At 45.4% G+C, this 10,850-nt stretch overlaps 1 pseudogene; it reads right to left on the minus strand.

Moving 5' to 3' along the window:
* LOC111969043 (frizzled-3-like) overlaps positions 1-9,915 on the minus strand; it is a 15,377-nt pseudogene extending 5,462 nt beyond the window's left edge.
* Between the last annotated feature and the right edge of the window lie 935 nt (positions 9,916-10,850).

The following is a 10,850-nucleotide window of genomic DNA, read 5'->3' on the forward strand; positions in this document are numbered from 1 at the left end:
GCAGCCATTGGGCGCCAGTTAGGCCGCCCATGTTGTGCAGCCAGTTGGGCCGCCCAGTGGGCGCCCAGTGGGCCGCAGTTGGGGCCGCCAGGTGGGGGCCGCCAGTTTGGGCCGCCAGTTTGGCCGCCAGTGGCCAGTTGGGCCGCCAGTTGGGCCGCCAGTTGGGCCGCCAGTTGGGTTGCCAGTTGGGCGGCCAGTTGGGTTGCCAGTTGGGCCGCCAGTTGGGCCGCCGGTTGTGCAGCCATTTGGGCAGGCAGTTGGGCAGGCAGTTGGGCAGCCAGTTGGGTCGCCAGTTGGGCCGCCAGTTGTGCAGCCAGTTGGGCAGCCAGTTGGGCAACTAATTGGGGAACCCTGCCAAAACTCTTTGTGCCACTATTTAACAAGGGACCAGCTTCTGCATTCAGAATGACTGGGAGTGAATGGTAGCCGTACAGAAAGTTTGGCATCAAAGTGAAAAGTAAACACAATCGTACTGAATTTCAGCTAACTACTCAGCGAACACATACTATAACTGTCATTCTGTTCATAAAAAATAGAAGAATCTACAGCCACGTTATTACTGGATTTCCTGACCGCTGGTCACGTTTTCAAGGCTAATCCTGTAGAATCCAGCAACAGCGCTGGTCCCATGAATTTGTTTATTTTCTAACGCTTCAGCATGGAATTATTACGTTGTCTTTACCTTCCCATTTTCAACCTAGAAGCAAAGCAGGAAGTCAAATCAGGAAGTACAATATGTGCTGTGGTTTGTTGATTCCAATCATTTGAATGAACATTCTACATTACCATGGAAATTATTGCATTACAATACCAGGCAGCCATTGCCATGAGTTTACCAGCCAAATTGCCAGGATTAGAGGTTCCAAACCTGTTCTATTCATTCCTGTTCAATGTGTGCTAGTGCTGCACCTTGCTTGCAGCTTTTTATGTGTGCTCGTTTGATACAACACCTTGCTTCCCACTTGGCAAAACTGGTGGAATCAATGTTGTTTCCACCTCATTTCAACCACCAAAAAAATCGATGTGATGATGTTGAATCGGCGTGAAAAACTGATTGGTTGGATCAAACGAGATGGTAACATTTTTTGTTGATTTTACATTCAATTCATGTTAGTTGAAAAATCTACCAAATGTAAATGAAAACTAGATATTGAACTGACATCTGTGCCCAGTGGGTTGTTTCAGCAAGGAGCAACAAAGTTTCGTCACGTTGTTAAGAGTCCATATTACCACAGAAACGGACTCAACCGCACGAATGCCCGGCCGTCCTGTCTTCAGTCAGCAGTTCGTTACCAAAAATGTTTTACGGTTACATGGTGATTGTGCCAGCTCTATCTAACAAACACACACACACACCACACGACACACACCACACACACCACGCCCACACACACACACACACATTCACAGCCACACACACACCACACACACACACCACACACAACACACACACACACCCACACAACACACGAGGTGCTTAATAATTAGAGGGAGACTACAAAGCCTCCAGAGTGGAGGAAACTTATGCGTGCAGTTGGGTTGGGCAGAGTAATCGTTCAAATGTGTGGGTTCCAGCAAACGAATAGAGGACTGGTAATAGGAGGCAGTAAACTAGCCACAGAGAGAGGATATAGAGAACAAAGAGACAGAGAGAGGACAGAGGAATTGGATAGAGACAGAGAGAGACAGAGACAGTACAGAGACAGATAGGAGAGACAGAGACAGATAGAGAGACAGAGCGAGGAGAAAGAGAGAAAAGGAGACAGAGAGAAGAGAGAGACAGAGACGGATAGAGAAGACAAGAGAGACAGAAACAGATTAGAGAAAAACAGAGAGAGACAGAGAGCGAGAGAGAAGAGAAGAACAAGAGACGAGAGAGACAGAGCTGAGATTAGAGAGACAGAGCGAGAGAGAAAGAGAAGACAAAGAGACAGAGAGACAGAGACGGCTAGAGCAGAGAGAACAGAGACGGATAGAGAGAGGACTAAGAGAGACAGAGCAGATAGAGAACAGAGAGAGACAGAGAGGGAGAGAAAGAGAGACAAAGAGAAGAGAGAGACCAGAGTTACAGGATAGAGAACAGAGAGGAGAGAGAAAATACACCTCTAAACTTACAGTGACTTCAATATGAATTACACTTTAACTTTTCATACATTTTGTTGTTTACTGCTGATTTTAAAATGTATTATATTGAGATTTTGCTCACTGGCCTATGCACAATACCCCATCATGTCAAAGTAGAATTAAAATGTTTTTAGAAATTGTTAAATATAAATGAAAGTTAAATGTCTTGAGTCAGTAAATGCATTCGGGAAAGTATTCAGGCCCTTGACTTTTTCCACATTTTGTTAAGTTACAGCCGTATTCTAAAATGGATTAAATAAATAAAATCATCAGCAATCGACACACAATACCCATATGAAAAGCGAAAAACAGGTTTCAGAAATGTTTACAATATTTTACAGTTGAAGTCGGAAGTAACATACAGTTAGGTTGGAGTCATTAAAACTTGTTTTCAAACACTCACACCATTTCTTGTTAACAAACTATAGTTTTGGCAAGTCGGTTAGGAACATCTACTTTGTGCATGACACAAGTAATCTTTCCAACAATTGTTTTCAGACAGATTATTTCACTTATAATTCACAATTCCAGTGGGTCAGAAGTTTACATACACTAAATTGACTGTGCCTTTAAACAGCCATGGAAATTCCAGAAAATCATGTCATCACTTAGAAGCTTTCTGATAAGCTAATTGACATAATTTGAGTCATTTGGAGGTGTACTGTGGATGTAATTCAAGGCCTACCTTTAATTCAGTGCCTCTTGCTTGACATCCTGGGAAAATCAAAAGAAATCAGCCAAGACCTCAGAATTATTGTGACCTCCAGAAGTCTGGTTATCCTTGGGAGCAATTTCCAAAACGCCTGAAGGTACCACGTTCATCTGTACAAACAAGAGTGGCGAAAGTTAAACACCATGGGACCACGCAGCCGTCATACCGCTCAGGAAGGAGACACGTTCTGTCTCCTAGAGATTAACGTACTTTGGTGGCGAAAAGTGAAATCAATCCGAACAACAGCAAAGGACTTGTGAAGATGCTGGATGAAACAGGTACAAAAGTATTCTATATCCACAGTAAAACGAGTCCTATAACGACATAACCTGAAAGGCGTTCAGCAAGGAAGAAGCCACTGCTCCAAAACCGCCATAAAAAAAAGCAAGACTTACAGTTTGCAACTGCACTTTGGTACAAAGATCGTACTTTTTGGAGAAATGTCCTCTCGTCTGATGAAACAAAATAGAACTGTTTGGCCATAATTACCATCATTAGTTGGAGGAAAAAGGGGAAGGCTTACAAGCCGAAGAAACCAACCCAATCGTGAGGCACGGGGTGGCAGCACATGTTGTGGGGGTTCTTTGCTGCAAGAGGGAACTGGTGCACTTCACAAAATAGATGGCATCATGAGGTGGGAAATTATGTGGATATATTGAAGCAACATCTCAAAGACATCAGTCAGGAAGTTAAAGCTTTGTAGCAAATGGGTCTTCCAAATGGACAATGACCCAAGCATACTTCCAAAGTTGTGGCAAATGGCTTAAGGACAACAAGTCAAGGTATTGGAGTGGCCATCACAAAGCCTGACTCAATCCCATAGAAAAGTTGTGGGCACAACTGAAAAAGCGTGTGCGAGCAAGGAGGCCTACAAACTGACTCAGTTACACCAGCTCTGTCAGGAGGAATGAGCCAAATTCACCCAACTTATTGTGGGAAGATTGTGGAAGGCTACCTGAAACATTTGACCCAAGTTAAAACAATTCAAGGCAATGCTATCAAATACTAATTGAGTGTATGTAACGTCTGACCCACTGGGAATGTGATGAAAGAAATAAAAGCTGAAATAATCATTCTCTCTACTATTATTCTGACATTAAACATTCTTAAAATAAAGTGGTAATCCTAACTGACCTAAGACAGGGATTTTTTACTAGGATTAAATGTCAGGAATTGTGAAAAACTGACTTTAAATGTATTTGGCTAAGGTGTATGTAAACTTCCGACTTCAACTGTAAGTATTCAGACCGTTTTCTATGAGACTCGAAATTGAGCTCAGGTGCATCCTGTTTCCGTTGATCATCCTTGAGATGTTTCTACAACTTGATTGGAGTCCACCTGTGGTAAATTCAATTGATTGGACATGGTTTGGAAAGGCACACACCTGTCTTTATAATGTCCCACAGTTAGAGCAAAAACCAAGCCATGAGGTGAAGGAACTGTCCGTAGAGCCCTGAGACAGGATTGTGTCGAGGCACAGATCTGGGGAAYGGTACCAAAACATCTATGCAGCATTGAAGGTCCACAAGAACACAGTGGCCTCCATCATTCTTAACTGGAAGAATTTTGGAACCACCAAGACTCTTCCTAGAGCTGGCTGCCCGGCCAAACTGAGCAATCGTGGGAGAAGGGCCTTGGTCAGGGAGGTGACCAAGAACCCGATGGTCATTCTGACAGAGTTCCTCTGTGGAGATGGGAGAAGCTTACAGAAGGACAACCATCTCTGCAGCACTCCACCAATCAGACCTTTACGGTAGAGTGGCCAGACAGAAGCCATTCCTCAGTAAAAGGCACATGACAGCCCGCTTGGAGTTTGCCAAAAGGCACCTAAAGGACTCTCCGACCATGAGAAACAAAATTCTCTGGTCTGACGAAACCAAGATTCACTTTTTGGCCTGAATGCCAAGCGTCACATCTGGAGGAAACCAGGCACTGCTCATCACCTAGCACCATCCCTACGGTGAAGCATGGTGATTGCAGCATCATGCTGTGGGGATGTTTTTCAGCAGCAGGGACTGGGAGACTAGTCAGGATCGAGGGAAAGATGAATGGATCAAAGTACAGAGAGATCCTTGATGAAAACCTGCTCCAGAGCGCTCAGGACATCAGACTGGGGCGAAGGTTCACCTTCCAACAGGACAACGYCCATAAGCACACTGCCAGTGGTTTCGGGACAAGTCTCTGAATGTTCTTGAGTGGCCCATTCAGAGACTTGAACCCGATCGGTCATCTCTGGAGAGAACTGAAAATAGCTGAGCAGCGACGCTCCCCATCCAACCTGACAGATCTTGAGAGGATCTGCAGAGAAGAATGGGAGAAACTCCCGAAATACAGGTGTGCCAAGCTTTTAGTGTCATACCCAAGAAGATGTGAGGTTGTAATTGCCGCCAAAGGTGCTTCAACAAAGTACTGAGTAAAGGGTCTGAATACTTATTATTTTAGAATAAGGCTGTAACGTAACAAAATGTGGAAAAGGTGAAGGAGTCTGAATACTTTCCGAATGCACTGTAAGTCTTCAACTCCTTTGTTATGACAAGCCTAAATAACTTAAGGAGTAAAAATTTGCTTAAAAAGACACATAATAAATTGCATGGACTCACTCTGTGAGCAATAATAGTGTTTAACATGATCTTTGATGACTACCTCAACACTGTACCCCAAACATACAGTTATCTGTAAGGTCCCTCAGTCGAGCAGTGAATTTCAAACACAGACTCAACTACAAAGACCAGGGAGGTTTCCAGTGTCTCGCAAAGAAGTGCACCTATGTAAAATGTGGCAAGGCAATTCACTTTTTGTCCTGAATACAAAGTGTTATGTTTGGGGCAAATCCAATACAACATATTATGGAAGACCACTCTCCAGTGGTGGTTGCATCATGTTATGGGTATGCTTGTAATCGTTAAGTACTGGGGAGTTTTTCAGGATAAAAAAGAAACAGAACGGAACACCTGACGCTGAAAGATTAATTTACTTTTCAGCAGGACAATAACCTAAAACACAAGGCCAAATCTACACTGGAGTTGCTTACCAAGAGTTACAGTTTTAACTTAAATCTACTTGAAAATATATGGCAAGACCTGAAAAAGGCTGTCTGCCCCTGAACAAGGCAGTTAACCCACTGTTCCTTGGGTAGATCGTTATTGTAAATAAGAATTTGTTCTTAACTAGCTTGCCTAGTTTATTTTTTTATTTCACCTTTATTTAACCAGGTAGGCCAGTTGAGAACAAGTTCTCATTTACAACTGCGACCTGGCCAAGATAAAACAAAGCAGTGCGTCAATAAACAACAACACAGAGTTACATGTGGGATAAACAAAAGTACAATCAATAAAACAATAGAAAAATCTATATACAATGTGTGCAAATTGAGTAAGGAGGTAAGGCAATAAATAGGCCATAGTAGCGAAGTAATTACAATTTAGCAAATTAACACTGGAGTGATAGATGTGCAGATGATGATGTGCAAGTAGAAATACTGGTGTGCAAAACAGCAACAAAAAAAAGTAAATAAAAACAATATGGGGATGAGGTAGGTAGTTGGATGGGCTATTTACAGATGGGCTGTGTACAGCTGCAGCGATCGGTAAGCTGCTCAGATAGCTGATGCTTAAATTTAGTGAGGGAGATATAAGTCTCCAACTTTAGCGATTTTTGCAATTCGTTCCAGTCATTGGCAGCAGAGAACTGTAAGGAAAGGCGGKCAAATGAGGTGTTGGCTTTGGGGATGACCAGTGAGATATACCTGCTGGAGCGCGTGCTAGGGGTGGGTGTTGTTATGGTGACCAGTGAGCTGAGATAAGGCGGAGCTTTACCTAGCAAAGCTTATAGATGACCTGGAGCCAGTGGGTCTGGCGACGAATATGTAGCGAGGGCCAACCGACGAGAGCAGTGGTGGGTAATATATGGGGCTTTGGTGACAAAATGGATGGCACTGTGATAGACTGCATCCAGTTTGCTGAGTAGAGTGTTGGAGGCTATTTTTAAATGACATCTCCGAAGTCAAGGATCGGTAGGATAGTCAGTTTTACGAGGGTATGTTTGGCAGCGTGAGTGAAGGATGTATTTAGTTTTTCTAGCATTTGAGAGCAGTTGGAGGCCACGGAAGGAGTGTTGTATGGCATTGAAGCTCGTTTGGAGGTTTGTTAGCACAGTGTCCAAAGAAGGGCCAGAAGTATACAGAATGGGGTCGTCTGCGTAGAGGTGGATCAAGGAATCACCCGCAGCAAGAGCGACATCACTGATATATACAGAGAAAAGAGTCGGCCCGAGAATTGAACCCTGTGGTACCCCCATAGAGCCTGCCAGAGGTCCAGACAACAGGCCCTCCGATTTAACACACTAAATAAAGGTTAAATAAAAAAATTCTAATAATCGCTGCCAAAGGTGCAAAGTATTGACTCAAGGATCTGAATACTTATGTAAATGAGATATTTCTGTATTTCATTTTCACTAAATTTGCAAACATTTCTAAAAACATGTTTTCACTTTGTCATTATGGGGTATTGTGTATAGATGGCTAAAAAAAATATTTAATCAATTTTGAATTTAAGCTGTAACACAACAAAATGTGGAATAAGTCCAGGGGTATGAATACTTTCTGAACTGTACACCTACCTGGAAGGGACAGGGTATGTGGTAGTCTCTGCAGTGCTCCTGTACCCAGGTGGCTTCCCAGAGAGACCTGTAGCTGTGTTCATACAGGTAGCAGGAGATGACCGTAAGCAGGGGCACCAGGTAAAGCACAGAGAACACCCCGATACGGATCATAAACTTCACCAGCTTGTCCTGGTTCTCCTTCTCCAGAGGGATCTCCATACGTACACGGTTCAGCGCCACGATCCCCGTCAGAAGCAGAGACACACCCACCTAGAGGCAGATATATAGGGATTAGACTAGGTTCGAGAACAATCTTCAGATATCGATTATGTATTGATTCAAGGGGCCATCTTCAAATATTGATAATGTATTGATTCAAGGGGCCATCACATGTATGTTAGTGATGCATAGGTCAGATTCTAAAGGCTTCTACACATCTATCCAACAGCCAACCCAACCGTCTATGGACGTTTGTTGAAAGAATCTGCCCCTTGTGTAATCTCAGTTGTTCGCCACTAGACATTCTCCATCGTAGTTGGTCCAGATTTAACACGTAGAATCAGCCACGGACAGTTGGTCTGAGTTGGGGAAAAACTACCTAATGCAAGATGGATAATTAATTTGCTGTAGTTAGACAGAGGTGTAAAAGCCTTTAGAATAACTCTCCTTTCTAGAGCATAAAACACTCACCGCCACGTTGAGGCAGAGCGGCGCCAGCAGGAACCAGCGCAGCGCCATGACATCGTAGAGGCCCACGAAGCACACACCACTCACGCCATCGCCCTCGATCTTGTTGAGGGCCAGCAGGGCCACGGTGAGGCAGCCGGGCAGGCCCCAGGCACAGGCGTGAAAGAGAAGGGCCTTCTTCTCGATGGCCTCGCTGCCCCACTTGGGCACGGCCGCCAGGAACCAGGTGATGGTGAGGATGACCCACCACACACTGCCCGCCATAGTGAAGAAGTAGAGCACCATGAACAGCAGCGTGCACGCCTGGAGGGGGGGACATTGAAAATATCTCACACTTACATCCTATCATTGCTACCTTCTTTGAAATGTCACAGAGTAAAGCGGCTAATCAATAAATCACTAAGACAACAGACGGGGATGGCTCACCTTGTTGTGGGAGCCCTGTGTGATGGTGGCCGCCCGGTACTGGGTGGGGCTCGCCGCGTTGCAAGCCACCCTGTCCTCCAATAGGAAGCCCAGGAAGAACACAAGCGACACCATCATGTAGCAAGCGGCGTAGAAGATGATTGGCCGCTCCGGGTAGCGGAACCTCGTGACGTCGATGAGGAAGGTGAGGAAGGTGAAGAGTGTCGCCGAGAGACAGACGATGGAGACCACGCCAATGAAGTAGCGGGCGAAGGTGAGCTCCGGGCGCTGGAAGTACATGTTGGGGCAGGGGGGTGAGCACTCCCTCACGCCCAGGAACGAGTAGCCCAGGTCGGGTTCCATTTTGAGCTTCCGGGGGCACCAGAAGCCAAAATCCCTCTGGACAGACATGGGAGAGATATCGGTGGGATTTGCACTGGTCTGGAGGTCCACCGCACGAGGGTAGGGCTCGTCACAGTCTGGGAACCTGGGGGCAGGAGGGGGAGAGAGAGAGATTATAAAAATAGTTAAGGTTGAGTTTAGGTGGTAAGAGGGATTGTAATGTTTGAGTTGAGAACCAGTCAGGGTTCAAGGTTCAGGCTCTACATGGAAATCAGATTAGGGTTGTGATGATGGTGATACTGGGCTATGGACAGTTTAAGATTTCTCCAACAATTTAAGAGTAAGTTCAGGTTAAAGTAGATTCAGGCTAATTTCAGGTTAAAGTAAGCTCAGGCTAAGTTCAGGTTAAAGTAGGCTCAGGCTAATTTCAGGTTAAAGTAGGCTCATGGTAAATTCAGGTTAAAATAGGCTCAGGGGTAATTTTATGTTAAAGTAGCCTCATGGTAAGTTCAGGTTAAAGTAGGCTCAGGGGTAAATTCAGGTTAAAGTAGGCTCATGGTAAGTTCAGGTTAAAGTAGGCTCAGGGGTAAATTCAGGTTAAAGTAGGCTCATGTAAGTTCAGGTTAAAGTAGGCTCAGGGCGTAAGTTCAGGTTAAAGTAGCTCAGTGGTAAATTCAGGTAAGTAGCTCGAGGTTAAGTTCAGTTAAAGTAGGCTCAGTATTCAGTTAAGTAGCTCAGGTAAATTCAGCGTTAAAGTAGGCTCATGGTAAGTTCAGGTTAAAGTAGCTCAGCAGGTAAGTTTATCAGGGTTAAAGTAGGCTCAGGATAAGTTCAGCCAACCCAAAGAAACAGTCCCATACATACCTGCTACACTCTGTCTCGTCTGGCCAGGCCACCCCAAACAATCTCCATGAGTTTGTACAGTCTCTCTTTGGCGCGGTGGCACAGGCTCGGCAGGCATGGACACCGGCCATACTCCATACAGACTGGAGCGTAGAGGCACACAGGAACATCCTCAGGTCCTCCGAACACTGCAGGTTCACCATGGGTGGAAGGGCTGAAGGAGGAAAGGAGAGGGAGGGAAACAACGTGGGAGAGGTGGAGGGAGAGAGAAAGAAAGATAGAGAGAGAGAGAGGAATAGAGAGAGGGGATAGAGATAGGGGAGATACAGAGAGAGGGAGAGAGAAGGGGGGATAAGAGAGGATATAGAGAGGGAGATGGGATAGAGAGAGTGAGTGAACGATAGAGAGTGGGGATAGAGAGAGGGAGAGATGAAGGGAGAGAGGGGGGATGGAGAGAGGGGGATAGAGAGAGGGGGTAGGAGGGGGATATAGAGAGGGGGATAGGGAGGGGAGAGAGAGAGGGAGAGGGATAGAGAGGAGACAAGAGAGAGGTGAGAGAATGATATAGAGAGGCATAGAGAGAGAGGTATGAGAGGGAGAGAGGGATATAGAGAGGTAGAGAGGGCAATAGAGAGAAGGGATAGAGAGAGGGATAGAGAGAGGAAAGATGGGATAGAGTGAGGGGAAGAGAGTGATAGAGAGAGGTGGGATATAGAGAGGGAGAGAGGGGGATAGAGAGAGAGGGATAGAGAGAGGGATAGAGAGAGGTGGGATATAGAGAGGTGGGAGGAGGATAGAGAGAGGGAGAGAGGGGATATAGAGAGGGGGATATGGAGAGGGAGAGAGGGGATAGAGAGAGGGATAGAGAGAGGGGATAGAGAGAGGTGGATATAGAGAGGTGGGAGAGGATAGAGAGAGGAGAGAGGGATAGAGAGAGGGGGAATTAGAGAGGGAGAGAAGGGATAGAGAGAAGGGGATAGAGAGAGGGATAGAGAGAGGAGAGAAGGGATAGAGAGAGGAAAGAAGGGATAAGAAAAGGGAGGAGAGAGGATAGAAGAGAGGGGATATATAGAGGAAAGAGGGGTAGAGCGAGGGAGGAGAGAGACTGAAAGTTGTCGTTAGAAGCACCATAAATATT

This window comes from Salvelinus sp. IW2-2015, linkage group LG9, assembly GCF_002910315.2.
Source record: "Salvelinus sp. IW2-2015 linkage group LG9, ASM291031v2, whole genome shotgun sequence".
Lineage (NCBI taxonomy): Eukaryota > Metazoa > Chordata > Actinopteri > Salmoniformes > Salmonidae > Salvelinus > Salvelinus sp. IW2-2015.